Source organism: Mytilus trossulus, chromosome 8 (assembly GCF_036588685.1).
Source record: "Mytilus trossulus isolate FHL-02 chromosome 8, PNRI_Mtr1.1.1.hap1, whole genome shotgun sequence".
NCBI classification, from domain to species: Eukaryota; Metazoa; Mollusca; class Bivalvia; order Mytilida; family Mytilidae; genus Mytilus; species Mytilus trossulus.
The window spans coordinates 6,125,828-6,144,785 of record NC_086380.1 but is presented as its reverse complement, the minus strand read 5'-3'; positions in this window follow the sequence as shown (position 1 = coordinate 6,144,785).

Genomic DNA, 18,958 nt, shown 5'->3' with positions numbered 1-18,958 from the left:
AGAAATTTGTTTCAAGATAATTCTTTTTGTAAATAATAGATAAAGTCACAGCTTTACAGAGTTCTTAGTTTTCTTACGTAAAGAATAATTAATCCTTTAGTAATTTCAATTACGCCGCTATTTAACCTAAAGCTCAATCGACAGATTTTTGTTATAATCTTTTGTTAATTCTTATCGTATTATTTCATTGTCATTTTGTAATCTCGTTTCTATTATCTAGTTGTCACCAAGTAAATTCTTGATTTAAATATGTTTTCTGAAGTTCTAAACTTCAGTGAGAGTCGGGCATTCGTACTGACAAGATCCGCTCGATTTATTAAGTTGTATCAATATGTCAATGTGTAAAAGAACATCAATTTGTAACATTTTGTAAAACTACATGGATTCCATCCTGAATCATTAAACTGTTAATTACTGCATAGGACTTGTGTCTAATTCTACAAGTGGAGTTAAAGCGAGTATTCTCAGTCAAGTGACTAGATCCTAGTCATTATCGTCGATGTTGGCATCGCCAACATCTGCAACCGGTCGTGGGTTGCATCTCGTTTTCAACTTCAAATCAGTAGCCAGTCTCCCGGTTACATTTACACTATCTACAACATATTTGTGTTTCAAATATATGCAATCAGAATTTCTTGCAATTATTCCTGAATTTTTCTGAATTTTGTAATTTGTCACTTACGATCTGCAAAAGGATTCTTAAGCTTTTTTCTTTAAATTAAGTAATGTATTTGTTTCAAATCAAAATACTAAATCACTTTTCATCTGTAGAAATAAAACATTAAAAATAATGAATTCTTACGTTGCAATTTCAACCAAATAGTGTGTACGACTATACAAGAAAAATCGTAGCATATGCATCTTTTACTCATGACCTGCATCTCCTTTTATTATTAGTAGCTCACATGTCAAATGTTAATACAGCAGCAAGTGTCCTGACTCGGGAAAATGACAAACCAGGTGTGGATTCAGGATTTTGAGAACGGAATTTGGGGCACAAGAATGAATATTTGTAAAACCTGCAGACTCAATGAAAAAAGTCAAATTATTCGACGTTTTCAACCTCCATCTTTGAACACCCATGATCGCAGAACTCCTTTCTCCTAATCGAATGCAATTTATTTGTAAACATTTTGTTTAAACTTAACTATACGCCAGATTTATGCATGGATTCAGTCGTTCTAGAAAACTGCTTTCTAGCAAACTATATTTCCTCAAAAAAGTGTTTACATGCTATTTTGACTAGTTGTTTTTCGTTATTGTTTGCACGCCTGGTTTTATCGGAGGAGTCAGATTTTATTGATTGGTGTGTTTTGTATTTTTGTTGATACGTGTAATCATTTTTTTGTGTATTTTACAGATGCTTAAATGTATTTAAGAAACGATTAAATTTTATATTGTCTATTATCTAGGACTATTATAATAGTTCTTGCTATTATCAAGTATTCCAAGTATTCAAAAACAACAGCATAAAAGAAAATTAAGACGTATCTCGCGTATCTTTTAAAGTAGTTCCACATATTTTAATCAGAACAATATATGTGCAATTAAGCTCTATCAATGCATTAACATTTTCTTTTCTTTTTTTTACTTTTTATTTTGCAAAAAACGGTTCTCAATGTGTTTTTCTGATGTTCAAACAAACCATTTATCATCAACATGTCATTTCCTTTTAATATGATAACTTTTCCCTTAGATGTATATAATTGAAATAAAATTGATCTTATTTGATTACATTGTTTGCCTTTATTTGTACGTCTTAGTTGTTTTTCTGTCTTTTTTAAGAAACGAGTTTTGACGATTGATTTAATCTGCCTGAAAGTTCAGTATTTGTTGGTGGTTCCATTTACGTTTTATTTTTCATATGTTAAAATACATTTATAAAGAACACGTTTTGATAATATTTATATATTATGTACTATCAGTTAAATGTTTCAAATATGAACACATCCACAATAAAAAGTATTTAAGACGCGCCTCACTTATCTTTAAAAGTGGTTCCACACATTTAAATCAGAACAATACATGTTCAATAAAGCTCCAACAATCCATTAACGTTTGCCCATTTTTCGTTTTACTTTGTATTGTGCAATAACCTTGTTCTCATTGTTTTCTTTTCTTTCTAATATTCATACAAACCATTAATCATCAACATTTTCTTTCCTTCAACATGATAACTTTTTCCCTAAATGTTGATAATTGAAATAAAATTGCTCTTACTTTATCTAACAAATTCAGAGGGTTCCTTTGTGTGCTATTATCTTACATGTTAAGCAATACAAACTTTCCCACTGGTTGAATATTGCATGAAGCCAATTATCAAATCTGGATAGCTAATCTAACAAATACAAAAGAAATGTTATTTGATTTTACTACTTGTCATTTTGTCGATAAATAGATGCCCATGTTCTGATTTGATCAAAGCTTTGCAGTGCTTGGTATTTTTAATGATAAGCAAGCTACAGAATGTATTTGAGCTACGCATTGGTGATGGGGAGAGAGACGAGCTTCGTTTGGGATGAAAGAAGCATACCAAGAGATGTCATCCAAAAGGTTAGTTACATTGTCACTATTTTCATTGGATATCGGAATAAAAAGCCTACATGTTTTATGTAGTAATGTATATTAAATGTAAATATATATAATTTGTGTCTGGTATAGATTATTATATATATTCAAGATAGATAATAGGCAAACATAAATAAATATTATAAAAGAAACTGATATTGTTTTCATGACAATAATGCGTGGTTTTTATTTAAGAAACAATTTGATATCAAATATTGAATTTATTTATCTTTTTTCATATATCTTAAAATTATTTTTCTCTCATTTCTAATGATTTTTTTATCGAGTAACTATAAAAACCTGAACACCTAGCCATAAGATACTGTGAAATGAAACCCATTCATCACACTAAAGTTCAACAACTACATTTCAGACCAAAAAAAATTAGATCAACATGAATTTTATCAAGAACAATTAAAGTAACGTCTTTATTTTTATCAATGAGACTTAGTGCTTTCACTTAAAGTTATCAATATAATAATTTGTAGCGATAGAAAAAAATCACATAATCTAATTTTCCAGAGTGTTTTATTATGTTTGCCTTTGTGAATCAGATGACTTCTATTTCTAAAAGATTACTAAAATTGATAATAATGTAAATTGGAATTAAACAGAACACAAAAAATCAAGGAAAACAAAAATTATCCTGATTCCTGAACGTATACGATATAATATGTATGTACATGTGTAAACTTAATTTGTCAAAAAATGTATTTATATCGTATACTTGCTTTTGGAAAAAAGTATAATTATAATATGCTTTATGGAAACATTCATGACCACATGTATTTTACTTTTATTTTTTGAATTAAAAATGATCACATGAAGTTTTCACTTAGTAGAAAAATTGACAATTAAAACACGTCATACAAAAATGTATCTATGGGTTAAGAATCATTTATATAACTGCAACATATACTTGATAAAAAATTGATTCAAATATTATTTGAAAGATTATAAAGGAAGCGTTTGAAATCATGAAGTTCTATCATCATATAGTATTTCCGATATATTGAAAAATAAAATAAGAAAAAGTAAAAATAAATTACCTACCAACATTTCATTAAGAGTAATTTAAGAGTTATTAGTCAAAACACAATATTTCATATTCATTTCCCCCTTCAAATTCTTAGAACATGCAAACGTTTGCATCGATCTGTTTAATTAATCGAATAATATTTCAAACTTTTTTTTTAATTCTGAGAATAACGAAACAACATTTCAAAACACAATATCCAAAATAACATCTTTATGGCATCGTTTAAAATAACAAATCAGTATCAATATATATCTAAACATGATGGATTTATTAAAAACATATTGCAAAAAAGAGAAAGGAAAAAAACATGTAGCAATAACTTATATGTCAGGATTCACCAACTTCATACTAAAACCTTCCTTCAAGAAAGACAACTGAACAAGTTTGAGATAATATAAGAAAGAGCATTTCGAAACGAGCAATTTAAAGAAAAATGAAACAAAATCTACCTAGTATACATATTATCAAAAGCATATGTATTATGTTATCATTGATATGTTCATAATTATAAGTTAACTGTCAACAAAACTTTTGATGTTTGAAATACATAGGCTTTTCTACCTCAGAAATAATTTCCTTATCTGTATTTGGCAAAACGTTTTGGAATTTTTGGTCCTCAATGCTCTTCAACCTCGCACTTTATTTGGCCTTAAAAAAATGATTCGAGCGTCACTCATGAGTATTTTGCAGACGAAACGCGCTTATGGCATAAATATGCAATTTCATACTTGGTATGTATGATGATTTTCTTTATACCAAAGGAATCACTTAAATTGACACGATTTCATATTATTGAGCGAGAAAAAAAAAACACAATGATTTAGCTATTAAGTTTTTTTTCTTGATATTAGCTACAGGTGTGAGCATGGAAGTATTTATTTATATTGACTTTTGACTTTACAATTTTACTTACTTTACTTTATTATGAAATGCAAATCATTTTATTTAGTTTAGGAAGGTCGAAATACTATCCGTTCACTTTATTTCCGAATTTGAGGTCGGTTTCAGAGATTTTATTGCTTTTGTAGAGTTGTTGTTCTCTAGTTGTGTTGTACTATAGTTTTGAACTCATAATACGGAGTGAGCTCGTATCTTAAACTCAGCATACGTATGTCTATTTTTTAGTCAAAATTTGACAAATTAACTACTTTCTTGTAAATGTGAGATTATTGAACTGTTCTCAATTTCTTTAAGCCATGTTGTAAGATTTTCGGAATTCATCGGTTTTATATATTTGAATCCAATTCTTGTAAAATAAAGTTCTTGCTAAAACTCATTTTACTTTTCAGAAAACTTTTATATTAGATAAGCCATCTTAAAAATCTTTAAACATCTTTTTTTTTTAACTAATTTGCTATGAGAAATATAACAAGTCAATTATAAAGCTGTGGAAAATGAAGAGAAACTTTTTATCCCGCCATATTTTCAATAGATTATATCTCAAAAACAAGCACGACATATAACGTGTTGATGCTTTTTGAGTTCTTTTATTTGTTCTTGTCATTATTTACCAGTGCTACGAAAAGCTCACATATATAACAACTTGTTCACTACTTATTGTCTTTTATTCGGAATTCGAGAAGATTGATAACGTATGTTTAGGTCTACCATCCGAACTGTTAACGCATAGTTCTGATTCATTCTTTAAGTATGTCTTTGCTTTCGTCTCTTTATTGGTTTTACTAGCTAGGAATAAGGATATTTACACCATTGACGTCGAATATCACTGAGTAAACAATAATAGTCGAAATGCGCATTTGGTGTCATCAATTAAAACCGCTTGTGTTATAAATAATGCCCATGTTAAAGAAATTAAGTGTATTGAAATCTTAATCTTATTCCCAAAACTAAAGCACTTTAGTTCGTGCATTAAAGTATTTTTTTTCAATCATACTTCTCAAACTAAAACAAAGTGAAGCATAGAATCTTTATTCAATTATGCTTCCAAAAAATTACACCAAATTAATCATATATAAAACGCTTTTTTCAATTAATTCGCAAAACCGAAACAAATTAGTGAATAAAATAAGTGTTAAATCAATTTCAAAATAGATTTTGTATGATGCATCATACTTTGTTTATAGAAAGCCGAACTATATATTAAGCTATCTTATCCGTATTTTTGTACATTGTATATAAAACATAAGCTAGAACTATATAATAAGCTATCTTATCAGTTTGTTTTGACTGGTTCTCCATTTTACTCATTATTTTCCAGTAAATCACAAATTAATGAGCTGTATTGATTATGACACATTCAAAGAAAATATGAAGTCTAAACTGTTCCTTTAACTTCCCCTGGAAAACATTGAATCCCCTATACACCTGATTTACATAAGTCATTAAATGTCAGAAATAGAATTATCGGTTCCTATGTTACTTGTATAGTCCTGTCATTTATTACTGACATAGATTGAATAATGTGCGCAGAGGGTATCTTTGTTTTCCTACCAACATATTTAATGTTACTTTTTATTTGGTTTTATAACATGAACTTTTTATTTGGTTCAAGTTGCGATATTTGAGTTTATAATAAATGGATGGAAAAATTGGATCCAAAAAGCAGTGTAAGTATACTTTTTTTCTAGACATAGGCAAATGAAAATATTAAGGGCGATTGCAATTTGTGTATGCGATACGAGAGGTTAATGGTAAAAATTGAAAGTTCGTCACTTGACTGATGTTCGCTAGGAAGTAAATATAGCTAAAATAACGAAACGAGTTGTGTATTGTGAGGCCTCTCATTACGAAATGATAAAATTAAGAACAATCGTAACTAGTTTGATCCTACAATGTCTAGTAGTTGTCATAACGGCAACCGTACGCATCCGCACCAACAAGGAATTTGTCAAATGGTTTTCGAATATTTCGCATTGAAAAAACAATTAAAGCTTCTACTGAACACGGAATGATTGAAATCTTTCGAAAATATGTATGTGAAATCTAGTACTTCGATTTCTTTATAATTGTCTTTGTTTGGTTTAATATTTCGAGAGAAAACAACAAAAATCACACAATATAGAAATAGTATTACCATTACTGAAATGAAGATTTGTTATTAATATAAAGTCACATGACCTTTCAATTTCTGATTCCGCAAATTACTATAAAAAAGTAATCTGAATCGACGACATGAAAGTGATATTAATTATTGCATAGTTTTGTAGGGGGCTGCAATTGCAGATTCCCAATTTTGACCATTGATGCTTGAAAGTAATATGCAACATTATTTATTCCTTTGCAATGATCGACTAAGGTCTGAATAAATTTTGTACTATTCATAAGTTTGTAAAACCGTGGGACTTGATAATCGAAGAGAGATGATAAAAGTAGACTTAATAAGTACATACATTACCATAATTCAACTGTTTTAAACCAATTCAATCCACCATTTTATTTTAAATGTCATGTACCAGGTTAGGAATATGACAGTTATTATCGAATACTAGTAGTTCGTTTCTATGTATGTTAGCGGGTTTTCTTTTGTTCACTTCAATGTTCCTGTTGTTCACTTGTTGTCCTGTTATAGTTTATGTGATTCTCTCTGATTTTGTTTTTCTCAAACGACTTATAACCTTTGAACACACTACTGTTGCCTTTATTTATGAATTTTGGACAAATAAAACGCTTCATTTTATTCATACATTCTTTTCTTTTTGGTTGAAGGCCGTACGGTGGCCTATCATTACTTCTCCTTCATTTTAACTGTAGTGGATAGTTATCTCATAATCAATTATATCACATTTTTATCAATACAAGCTTTCCAATTCTAAATGTTTAAATAAGAACACACCCGCACAACAACCACCCCACCACCTTATTATCCGGAACAACTTTCCTTTTAAAACAAATGTTTTCTGTTTATTTTTACCATTTAATCATAGTTTTGGTTGTATCATTTTGTTCTACAAATGTATACGTGTGTCTATAGCTAGATCATACAATCATTTGCTTATGATTTATTGGTGCTTTTTCATGGAGGTTGCAATCTCACAGTTCGGGGTGTCGAATGTAAGTATCGGACGTTCCTGCAAATTTAAACATCACTTAAAGCAGTACAGACAATCCTCAAGCATAGGTCGTTTGTTTTGCCGAAAGCAGTTTTGATGTCCTTATATATTTTCCCTTGTAAGCACTGTGGTTTTGGAAACTAGTTTCGACAAGTATATTATATAGTTAAAGATAATTTTTCGTTGTTTATTTTTTTCGTAGAATATTGGATGTAAATTTCCTTCATCGATAATCAGTTTTTCCTTTACTCTTTCTACATAAGAACATTCCCGTACAAAGTCAGCAATATTACAGTTGTTATCTGTTCGGTTGATGTGTTTGGGTTTTTGATTTTGACATCTGGAGGGATTTTTCTTCTTGAATTTTCCTCTCCTTTTGTTTTACTTTTTCTTTCAAAACATGATCAAATAAATAACTTATCAAAGACAGATTGCTTTTTTTTATTTGCGTCAGACGCGTGTTTCGTCTACAAAAGACTCATCAATGACACTAGAATAATTGTTGTTTTTTTTAAAAGGCCGAATAAAGGACGAAATTGAAATGCATTTAAGACCAATAAAAATTCGGAAAGGTTTGCCAAATACAGCTAAGGCAGTCTATTCCTGAGGTAAAACCGACTTGAATTTTCAACGGCCTTGATTCATGCAAAAACTGTAAATGTAACTTTGAAATCTATAAACGCAATTTATCATTATAATATTATTAATAAAATGCTAAAGATGTATATTCGCAATACCGGTATTATAACGAAAAGAAATTTAAATGTAAGTTCCATATTTGGAAATAAAGCTGTTCAATAAAACCGCGCAAGGGGGACAAGAAAAAAACCCATAAATGACCGTAAATGTGTAGGTCCAATAGTAAACATGCATGAACGACAAATTGTAAACAATATCAATGTACATGTAAGCAGTTGTGGTAATTGTAAGGAAAAGGAACGACAACTGTTGACGGAAACAACTGACAAATGGTCACGTTGTATGTAATACGTAGATTGAGGTCGTCTTCTAGATTATTGTCTACTTGAAGGTTGTTAAGATTTGTAAAACTGATGACACTATTGACAATATCCGATAGTTTTCAGTTACTAATCCTTTTCCTACACTTAAGAAGTGATATATACTTGGACAAGTTCAAGGTTCTTAACCTTCAAACATAAATAATTAAACAATAAAAAATCACTATTAAACAAATCACACAATTTCTCAAAATTAAGTTCTTTTCTTGTTGTTACGTTATTCTATCACCAAGCATCACGAAAGATACCAGAGTAAGAAACATATATGTACTACCATGATTTCAACAAATGAACAAAATAGAGTCAGAGTTTGAGTGTTCTTGACATAAATCATGAAAAGTGTATCGGACACGCATATTTTGTAATTTTCACACGAGATCAACCCCCCCCCCCCGCCCTTTTTCCCGTTAGTCTTTCTTACTCTTACTGTGGCTTGTGTTCTATTATTTGTTTTTCGTTTTTAGCCATGGCGTTGTCAGTATATATCCGATCTATGAGTTTGACTGTCCCTCTGGTATCTTTCTATCCTCTTTTGTACAGCGTTTTTCTCATTTATAGACGAGGGAGCATTTTTTTCTGTGATGGATGTAGAATAACAAAAATACCGAACACTAAGGAAGATTCCAAACAGAAAGTTCCTTAACAAATGGCAAAATTTAAACGCACAATCACATACAAAACTTTGTACAGACATTCCTTATGTACAACATGGTGGATTGAACCTGGTTTTATAGCTAGCGTAACCTCCAACTTGTATGACAGTTGCATAAAATTCTCTTATATGGACAGCTATGTGTGAGAGAAAAAACCAGACCTATATTGTAGGTATAAATACCAAAAAATGGGGTACAGCAGTCAACGTTGCGTTTATCTAACAATCTCTATAGACAAACAATTATATGTATCAACAAAGAAAAAGAAAATGGCGTGTGGACACTTTACTGACCTATAAAAAAAAGCAAAAATGTAAGAAAAGAATACATAAAATAGCTATAGCACAATACACCTCATTCTTTACATCTACGAAAAAGTAAAATATAGTTTGTAGACAATGCAAAATCTCTGTCACTAATAAAAATACAACATGATAGTTAAAGCCTTTCAACCCTAAAGGCCCGCTTGTAGACTGACTTAATAGATTAATTGCTGTGTGTGACTCCTACTTCAGAGTATTTTGACAATATTATAATTCTTTTTTTTTTTTTTTTTTTATTATTATTTTTTTGTTATTATTATTATTTTTTTTTATATTATAATTCTTACAAAAAACATTTAAAATTCAATACAACTGTAATACGTGCTCCGTTTTAACACGCAATTAGATGTTGATGATACAATTGGAATGGTGTATCAATAGTTTTAACCATTTTAAATGTAGCTTTATCCAAAATCAAGTTAAGAGCACTATTAAAAAGCATGACGTGGTCCGAAACAAGGAAACAGATTTAACGACCTTTTTCGACGTATATCTTTTTGAGGATACGGACACACATTTCCCTTAGTTAGCGTGTTGCTGAAACGGCGAAGTCTAGATGACAATATACCTATATTCCGTAAAATATTGGGGTAGGTGTCAGAAAGACAAAATACTTTCTTTGTAAGAAACCTCGCTGTTTTCTTACATAAATAATGAACTTGGGGTTACATTTTTTTTTTATCTTTTTCCATATTTCTTTCACGGCCAGACTTTACAGGATATATTGTGTTCAGAAAATAAATCTTTTTTTGCAGACAGAATGAATTTATCATCTGATGCATACAAAGCGTGTCTTTCTAATTTAATTTTCAATCCCGTATATTTTGAATTAAATATTTGTAACCTTAGCTTATCAAAAGCAAACAGTTGTTTGGTCATAAAGTCTATGAAAACTCATCCTTTTGTCTAACAGTCGTTTAGATATTTTATTTTATAGTTATGTCTTTGAATCTTTGGTTTTGTTTCATTTATCTGATAATTATTGTCTTGCAGATACCACAAAGAAAGACCTGCCCAAACACAATGATGAAAATCCTTGCGAGGATGCACATAACACTATCATGCCAGGATGACCAGCTGAATAACAAACTTTGTAGGTTCGTATTCATAGTATAAAAAGGAAAATGACAAAAATACTGAACTCCGAGGTAAATTGAAAACAGAAAGTCCTTAATCAAATGGCAAAATCAAATGATAAAATTTGCACTTATTAAAGTAGAGGCCTACGTCATTTAAAAAATATCTGCATTTAGAGATAGTCCAGGATCATGTCATCCGACGTGAACAACTTAAAACTTTCAGAAGGATGGACATTTCTTATGTTTGATGTGTAAACCTAAGTAGAAAAACTTTAGACAAAACATATGATTTCGTCAGTTGCCTACTTCCTTTACATATGCAGATTATATAACCACAAATAAAATATGTTCAATTATTAATTGCTCTCTGACCTCAAGTCAAATATTACTTTGATCATCTTAATTGTATTATAAACCCAAACTTCTAACAAAGACATTAGATTTTAAGCATTCACTCCTTTTAAGATCGAACCTGTTTCGTACCGGATGTGAATCATACTGACGTGCAGCTGACGATGCAGATATAAAATAAGATATAATTCTTACTCCAATAAGTCGATTGCTTAAACTTGATTTCGGAACTGTGGTTTTTGTTATGGCAAATTATCTATAACGATATTTATTTGGCAAAACATCATAAAAAGAAAATCTAATATGCCATAAATAAAGTCTAATTTGTAGCGATGATCAATATCAACCGAAAGCTTGATCGTATTCATCTTTATGTTTATTTGACGTTGTTAACTTGCCTCAATACAGATTTATTTACAATGGTTATTTACCCAGACCAATTTCAGATATGAAATGGACATAGTTATATCTAATATCGGCTCTATAACGTAAAAATGACAATAAGATAAATTGCTAGACTTGTATTAGTTACTTATCCAAATACAATTTCACCATATTCTATAGTATATCTGTTCACTTGATGTAATTAAAACTTTTGGTGTATTGATTGCTTGTTCATCTGTACAGGTCTTCAGCACTTGCATTAAACCAAATAACAGTAGAGTTCTGACCGATTGACATTTTATTTACTAATGGGACATTTGATTCATATATGATTTGGTCATGTTCCACTAAAGAAAATGTCAACAAGAGTAAAAACAAATCAAACAAGCCTTGAAAAATCCAATTCTAAAGAAATCAACACTGTTTGTTTTTTCTTCATTTAAAAGGAATGATACAAAGTAACCTTTGCATTTTGCATGAAACTCTTAACATTTCGTATCAATTTTTTTTTTAAATATAGTAATGAGTACATTTCCAGAATGCTGAATATACTCATACTGTGAAAATGAATTATATGTGGGTATATTTCAGCCAAAAAGTACTGTTCAATTTGAATTTCATTTTGTCATTATGATGAAGAGCTGTCGCATTAGCAATCATACCACATCTTCTAATTTTCCATAGATTGCAGTATTTGTGTTTGTCCCAATATTTCGAAATAAGTGGGTTGGATTGCTCTTTAAAGTTCGTATATGATTTGGCGTGCCAACTGTTTTGATTTTAATTATTTAGACGAACTGTTAAGCTGGTATCTTTGAGCATTAAAAGAATATATCTTAGTTTCTTCATTTACATGAGTACATTTCCAGAGTGCCGATTATACCCATTCTGTGGGAACGAATTATATGTGAATATATTTCAGCAAAAAGGTTCGGCTACTGTACTGTATTATATTATACGAACTTGTTTATCACAAAAATGATAAAAGGCTTATTTTTCAGGTGTGGATTTTTTGTTTATATCTTTTTTTAAATTAAAATAAACAATGCGTAATTCTCTTTTTCCGCTTTCGTAAACCTCAAGTCGAGTAGTAGTGTATAAGGATTATGTGTCGATTTAAAATTCAACAAATTGTATTATGAATTATACACGCATTTTGTTCTTTCAAGGGCTATGAATATTGGGGAATAGTGTCCCTCGTAGAACCATTTTCATAAATATAGTCTAAGCTTCTTTATTACATATACTATTTCCAATTTGTATCAGATAAAGGCTTGAAATACATTGATGCAAGTTGACTTTTACAAAATCATCACAGTTTTAAGAGTTATCTCCCTGAACCAAGGTCTACCATATAAGGTGCTCCAACTGATTTGAGCGTCACTGATGTGTCTTCTTAAGACACGTTCAAAACCAAATCATAAGCCTGTTTCAAAATTTAGAATTTATATCAGTGTTTGGCTTTACAAATATTTTGATATGAGCGTCACTGGTGAGTTTTATGTAGACTAAACGCGCGTTTGGCGTACTAAATTATAATCCTGGTACCTTTGATAACTTTTATAACTAAAATCGTTATATAGACGTTATTTAGTTGTGTTAGCAACAAGCAGGAACATATACCATATATACTAAACTAAAATATTATATTTCTCGGCAAAAAGTCCTAACATACAATGTACTTGATCATGTTTATTCACTCTCTATTGTATATGTGATTATCAGTTAAAATGTATAGAATGCCCCATGTAAATTGCACTATCATTCCCTTTTACTTCTATAATAAAAACATCCAATTAAGCTTAATAAATGTTAGGTCTGTTTCATAAAAAGACAAGAAACATGTGTCCAGCTTAACACCTTACTTTAGTTTTGCTAACAATAAAGTACTGTACATAAGAAAAATTTTCAGATGCAGAACATTCCCATACAATGATAATGAATTGTATGTGGGTATATTTTAGCAAAAAGGTTCGGCTATGGTATTGTACGAACTTATCTTTCAGAAAATTGATATGAAGTTTAATTTTTCAGGTGTGGATTTGTTTATACCTTACTTAAAATCAGCAAAAAGATTCGGCTATGGTATTGTACGAACTTATTTTTCAGAAAATTGATATGAAGTTTGATTTTTCAGGTGTGGATTTGTTTATACCTTACTTGAAATAAAAGTTACAAAAAAACAATACGCAATTCTGTATTTTTCCGCTTTACATTAACGTCAAGTAGTAGTGTGAAGGGACTAATATGTCGATCTTGAATTACAGGAAAACGTATTATGAATTATACATTCAGTTTGTTCTTTCTGGGTTAAAAAAAAATCAGAACTTGTCAAATCGACAGCTTTATGTTTTTGGCATGATTGAAACCTTGTAATCTGTGGAGATTATGAATAGCTGTCATTAATATTCGTTATAATTTGAATATTGTAAAATACTTGATTAAAAGACATAATTGCACACTGTTTAATATGCGGGTTTTATTGTTATGATAAAAATTAATTATAACCGAAATCATATAAATTCAAATTCCGAAATATCAACAGTTCTTATGCCGTGTATGAGTCATGTAATCGATGGGTCGATTACGGACAAGACATGAAGGATGGACGGACAAATTGTCAAAACTACCGAATCTAATACTCTGCGTAGTAATTTGTACAAATTGGATTAATAAAGTATCCAAACTCACTCGATTGTTAAGAATGGATGTCATAAGTCAATATCACGATGATGCATTGACTTAGAAAACGTCATTTCCATTTATGTAATCATCTGGGATCTTAAAGCTCGTCTAAATGAGCATAAACGGTATCATTCATTTCTGGTGATCTTCTATTAGGTTTCTAACATTTCTAAATTGCTACTTGCTTAAAAATGTCAATACACAATTATATAATTAGATATATCGACGTGGTTTGTGCCGTTTCATCATGACTTGTTGCACAGAAGTTTGATGGATGGTTAATCAATAAGAGAGAGGTAGGGGTGAAACCAATTTGCACAAATATCACATGAAACAGACAGCTACTAAATATTGATGTTTTCTCTCTGAGGAGTTGGGAACAATGATTGATATCTAAAACATATAGTAAGGGCTGTATGACTAATACTTTCTCTATGCATTTATTTCATATCAATGTCTGGAAGGAAACTTTACTTGTTTTTGTACTTAGATTGGCAAAACTTAGTTAAGATATGTTCCAAGCCGAACTGGTTAATGGTTTTGAAAATTGCAATATATCTTATCTGGTCTTTTTGCAAATAAGTTTTTTTACAACTTTTTGATTTCATCGGCGATACCATTTTGACTACCCTTTTATAATTTTACAGAAATGCAACTACTAGTAGCTTTGATAAAGAGTATCGGATATTCAGTATGCGGCATATTTAGTATATATATTGGTGTAATAAAGTTATATACCTTTTTATTTATGTGTGTAAATATATTCAGCATCTGCATACATATGTGCAGAAAATTATAGTTACAGGTAAACACATCATCTAGGGTTTCTTAGATTTCAGATAGATGAATAATGCACAGTGAATCCTGCAGGCATAACCACTGGAATGTGCACAACAAATAAAACTATTTTATTGAAGCATCTGTTAGTTTTTTTTTACAGAAACCAAATAAAAAAAACATAGAAATATAACAATTTTAATGTTTAGAAAGTCAAACATACGTTTACTATAATCTGAATTGCACTGCTGCAATAAAAGAAACATCCAAATAAAGTATAACACTAGAAGAATTATACGTTTGTAATTATTATGATTAACAAATCCTTCGTCATATATTTATTAACATTGAGTATTAAGAAAAATAGAAAGTTCAAAATAAGTTTATAAAAGCCAGGAATCTGTAATTCAGTGTTTGTCGCTTTTTGCTGCATACATTATATTTGTTTTAGTTAATTATTTAGTATATAAATCAGGCCGTTAGTTTTAAATTATGTGTATGGTCTTTTGTGGCTGATTATGCAGTATGGGTTTTAATAATTGTTGAAGACCGTACAAAGACCTATAGAGGTTAATTTCTGTGTCATTTTGTCTTTTATGGAAAATTGTTTCTAAAAATCCAAAGTGCAACATTTTTAAAGAAGGACAATTCTGCGCGGAAAAGAATACGATTTACATTTAAGTATTTATTACTTTGGAACTTACACATTCATAAAACGGTATCTTAGATTATGATGGAGAAATTGCAAATAAGTTGGCAAAGTTTAATTTTATGAAGTTAATGTAAAATGCATATCAAGTACAAATTTATTTAAGTGTGAGAAATAACAACTAGAAAAAAACTTTAGATGAAGGAAAATCAATAAAGACCATCTTTAAGAGTGATATGAAAATCCAAATGATTTTAAAGGCATAAAATATATAAAAAAAAAAAAAAAAGAAAAAAAACATTTTCGAAATCGTTGTACATGGACGTCTCATCTAGGATTATGTTGACAATATTTTAGATAAAAACAACTTAGTAACTAATTTCAAACTGTGAAGGTCGTGAATAAATTTAATGGTTTTTAACGCATATAGTCTGTTGCACAGAAAGTATAGCATGATAAGAGAAAATGTTTGAATAAGTTTGTGGTGTTTTGTTATATCTTCAATTACATTTTTTTTAAATCACTTTAACATTTATGTCATTTGGGGAATATACATGTATTGTTTGTGACAGACCGTTGAAAGTCTGTTCCAAACACTCGTGTCTTTTTAAAGCTTCGTTTATTTGTGTAGTTGGGCAACTGTCTATTTGAGGATGTATAAGTACCCGGCCACGTCCACTTGTATGTTTGTCCATTTGATGAGTTAACAACTGATTTGTATAGTTCGTTCTTATGTTGCACTGTTATACCATTGTCCCAGGTTAGGGAAGGGTTTGAATCCCGCTAACATGTTTAACCCAGCCACGTTATTTATGTATGTGCCTGTCCCAAGTCAGGAGCATGTAATTCAGTAGTTGTCGTTTGTTAATGTGTTTCATATTTGTTTTTCGTTCATTTTTTTTTTATATAAATGAGGCCGTTAGTTTTCTCGTTTGAATTGTTTTACATTGTCTTATCGGGGCTTTTTATAGCTGACTATGCGGTATGGGCTTTGTTCATTGTTGAAGGCCGTACGGTGACCTATAATTGTTAATGCCTGTGTTATTTTGATCTCTTGTGGACAGTTGTCTAATTGGCAATCATACCCCATCTTCTATTTTATACTTACAGTTCCTTTTTTTAAATACTCAATGTCAGTAGCATAAAAAAGACTGCACCTATATAATGCGTTCAAGAAATTCATTCTTCTGAGGTGTAACAAACAATTTTCTTCTGACATTGACACTGATCAATTCTGTTGCACAGATTGAATTGGTTATTGATGTTTCTGTGGTTTTTGACAGTCTTCTAAGAAACAAGACGCCATTTCGGTATAACTTGTGTATCGTATAACAGCATTTGAATATGGAAAGTTTTAAAATGTCAGACTCCATTTAAGTATTGGATAGAAGACAAATGTGTATTGGGAAAACTATTATTGATTATGCTGATTAGCATCTATAAATTAATAATCTTTAAGACCTCCTCTTTGGTTTGTCATTCAGACATTTATAAGCAAGAATACTCATGGGTCAATTAATTTGAAGATAGAATTTCATTGTAATCTTATTTTTTGAACAAATCATTTATTATTACTCTTTTTTCGAAATTGTGTAAACTATTGTTAAAAAACATAAATATGAGTGGTGGCACTCTAAAGCATGGTTCATAATAATTAAGTGATTTCCACGTTCAAAATTTAGACTTCTGCAAGACTTCATCAGACATCATTTTAACAAATAAAGTTAGTTATTTTTTTCTACGTATATTATAAGATTTTAAAACAAAACCATCAAGACCATTTGTATAAATTCCGCATTGCGCGTCATTTCTATTCTCATGTTTTTATCCTTACATCGTTCTCTTTAAAACAATATTGCGGGTTTTTTTTCATGTGTTATTTATATAAGTAAATGAAACGTTCGAACAGTATATGCTTATTAATAACGAAACTCATATGAAACCAATTAACTTGTAATTATAAAAAGCTAGAGTAGGAAAGTAAAACCACGAAACTTTCTTTCGGAAGAAGATTAGCAGAGCCAAAGATCTTTTTATATAATTCTGTCAAATACTGACAGTTCATTTTCTGTTTTCAAACATCTTCTGACGAAAAAATAACTTTGTTCAGTTGTGTATCCCATCAGCCTTTTGGTTGAAATTTTATATACATGTACGAGTCTGAATTTATAACTGATGGGAGACGGTAAGAATACAAATAATTCTTCCTGTATACTCATCAATGTATTCTCTCCTAGGCCATTTTTCTCATTTTTTTGTTTCTCAGAGAGACCGTGCAATCTTGATTTTGTTGTAAGTTATCATCTCTTGTGTAATTTTCATCTTTGAATATCTCAAGTGAAGACCAAGACGAAGAACACTTTCTTATATCTATGAGAGTCTCTCTGATATTTCATAAGGTTTAAGCGTCAAGTATTTCCACCAAATATTGTTTAAGTTTATAAAAATAGTTAGCAAAACTATAAAATTTTATTTTTCAAATATATAAATATACGGGACAAACCATTTGTTTTATATTTCAAAAATATATATATATACGGGACAAAACATTTATTTGATAATCCTGACCCCCTACAAATAAAGTTGTATTGCATGTACGACCAGAAAAGCCTATCAGATACCCATTCGAAAAAGGTGTTGCTCGAGTTCTAATTTGTATTTCATACAATCTAGACGTGACTACGTACTTATACATCCCTCACACGAAGACGAACGGCTAATATAACTTTTAAAAATGCCCTGATTTGCTTAATCAAGTACTCAAAAACAGGACAATTAATTCTGACTTCATTCCCATGTATTTGTATCCCATATATATATATTGTATATATATATACAATGTCGGCATTTCTGGAATTTGGATATGAAATACTACACTAAGTGTTATATATAATTGTAAATGCTTAAAAGGTATTAAAACACTTTTACATATATCTGTCAATTTAAAGGGTTATTCATTCGTAAACACAGCTGTTGAACACATTTTTGTAAAAAATATAAACTTTTATGCAGATTTTTTAAATTTTCCATTGAAAGTTCAATGATGAAGGTCAATTCAGGAAATCGCCTCGGACACACGACACCTAGGACACGCGACGCCTCGGACACACGACACTTATAGGGTGTCATATATAAGATGTGGTATGAATGCCAAAGAGACAACTCTCCATCCAAGCAAGAAGGTCATATAGCTTCTTTGATCCAAGTGACAATAAATGTAAAAAAGTAAACCATTAAAGGCCAAAGTACGGCCTTCAACCGAGACCGGCAGAACTTTGGCCCATAGCAAACATCACTTTAAATGGTCCCAAAATTACTAGTATAATACAATTTAAGCAGGAAAACCAACAGTCTAATATGTATAAGATGAGAAACGAGAAACACTCGCATACTTACCTCATCATGGTTTATGTAAACTAAT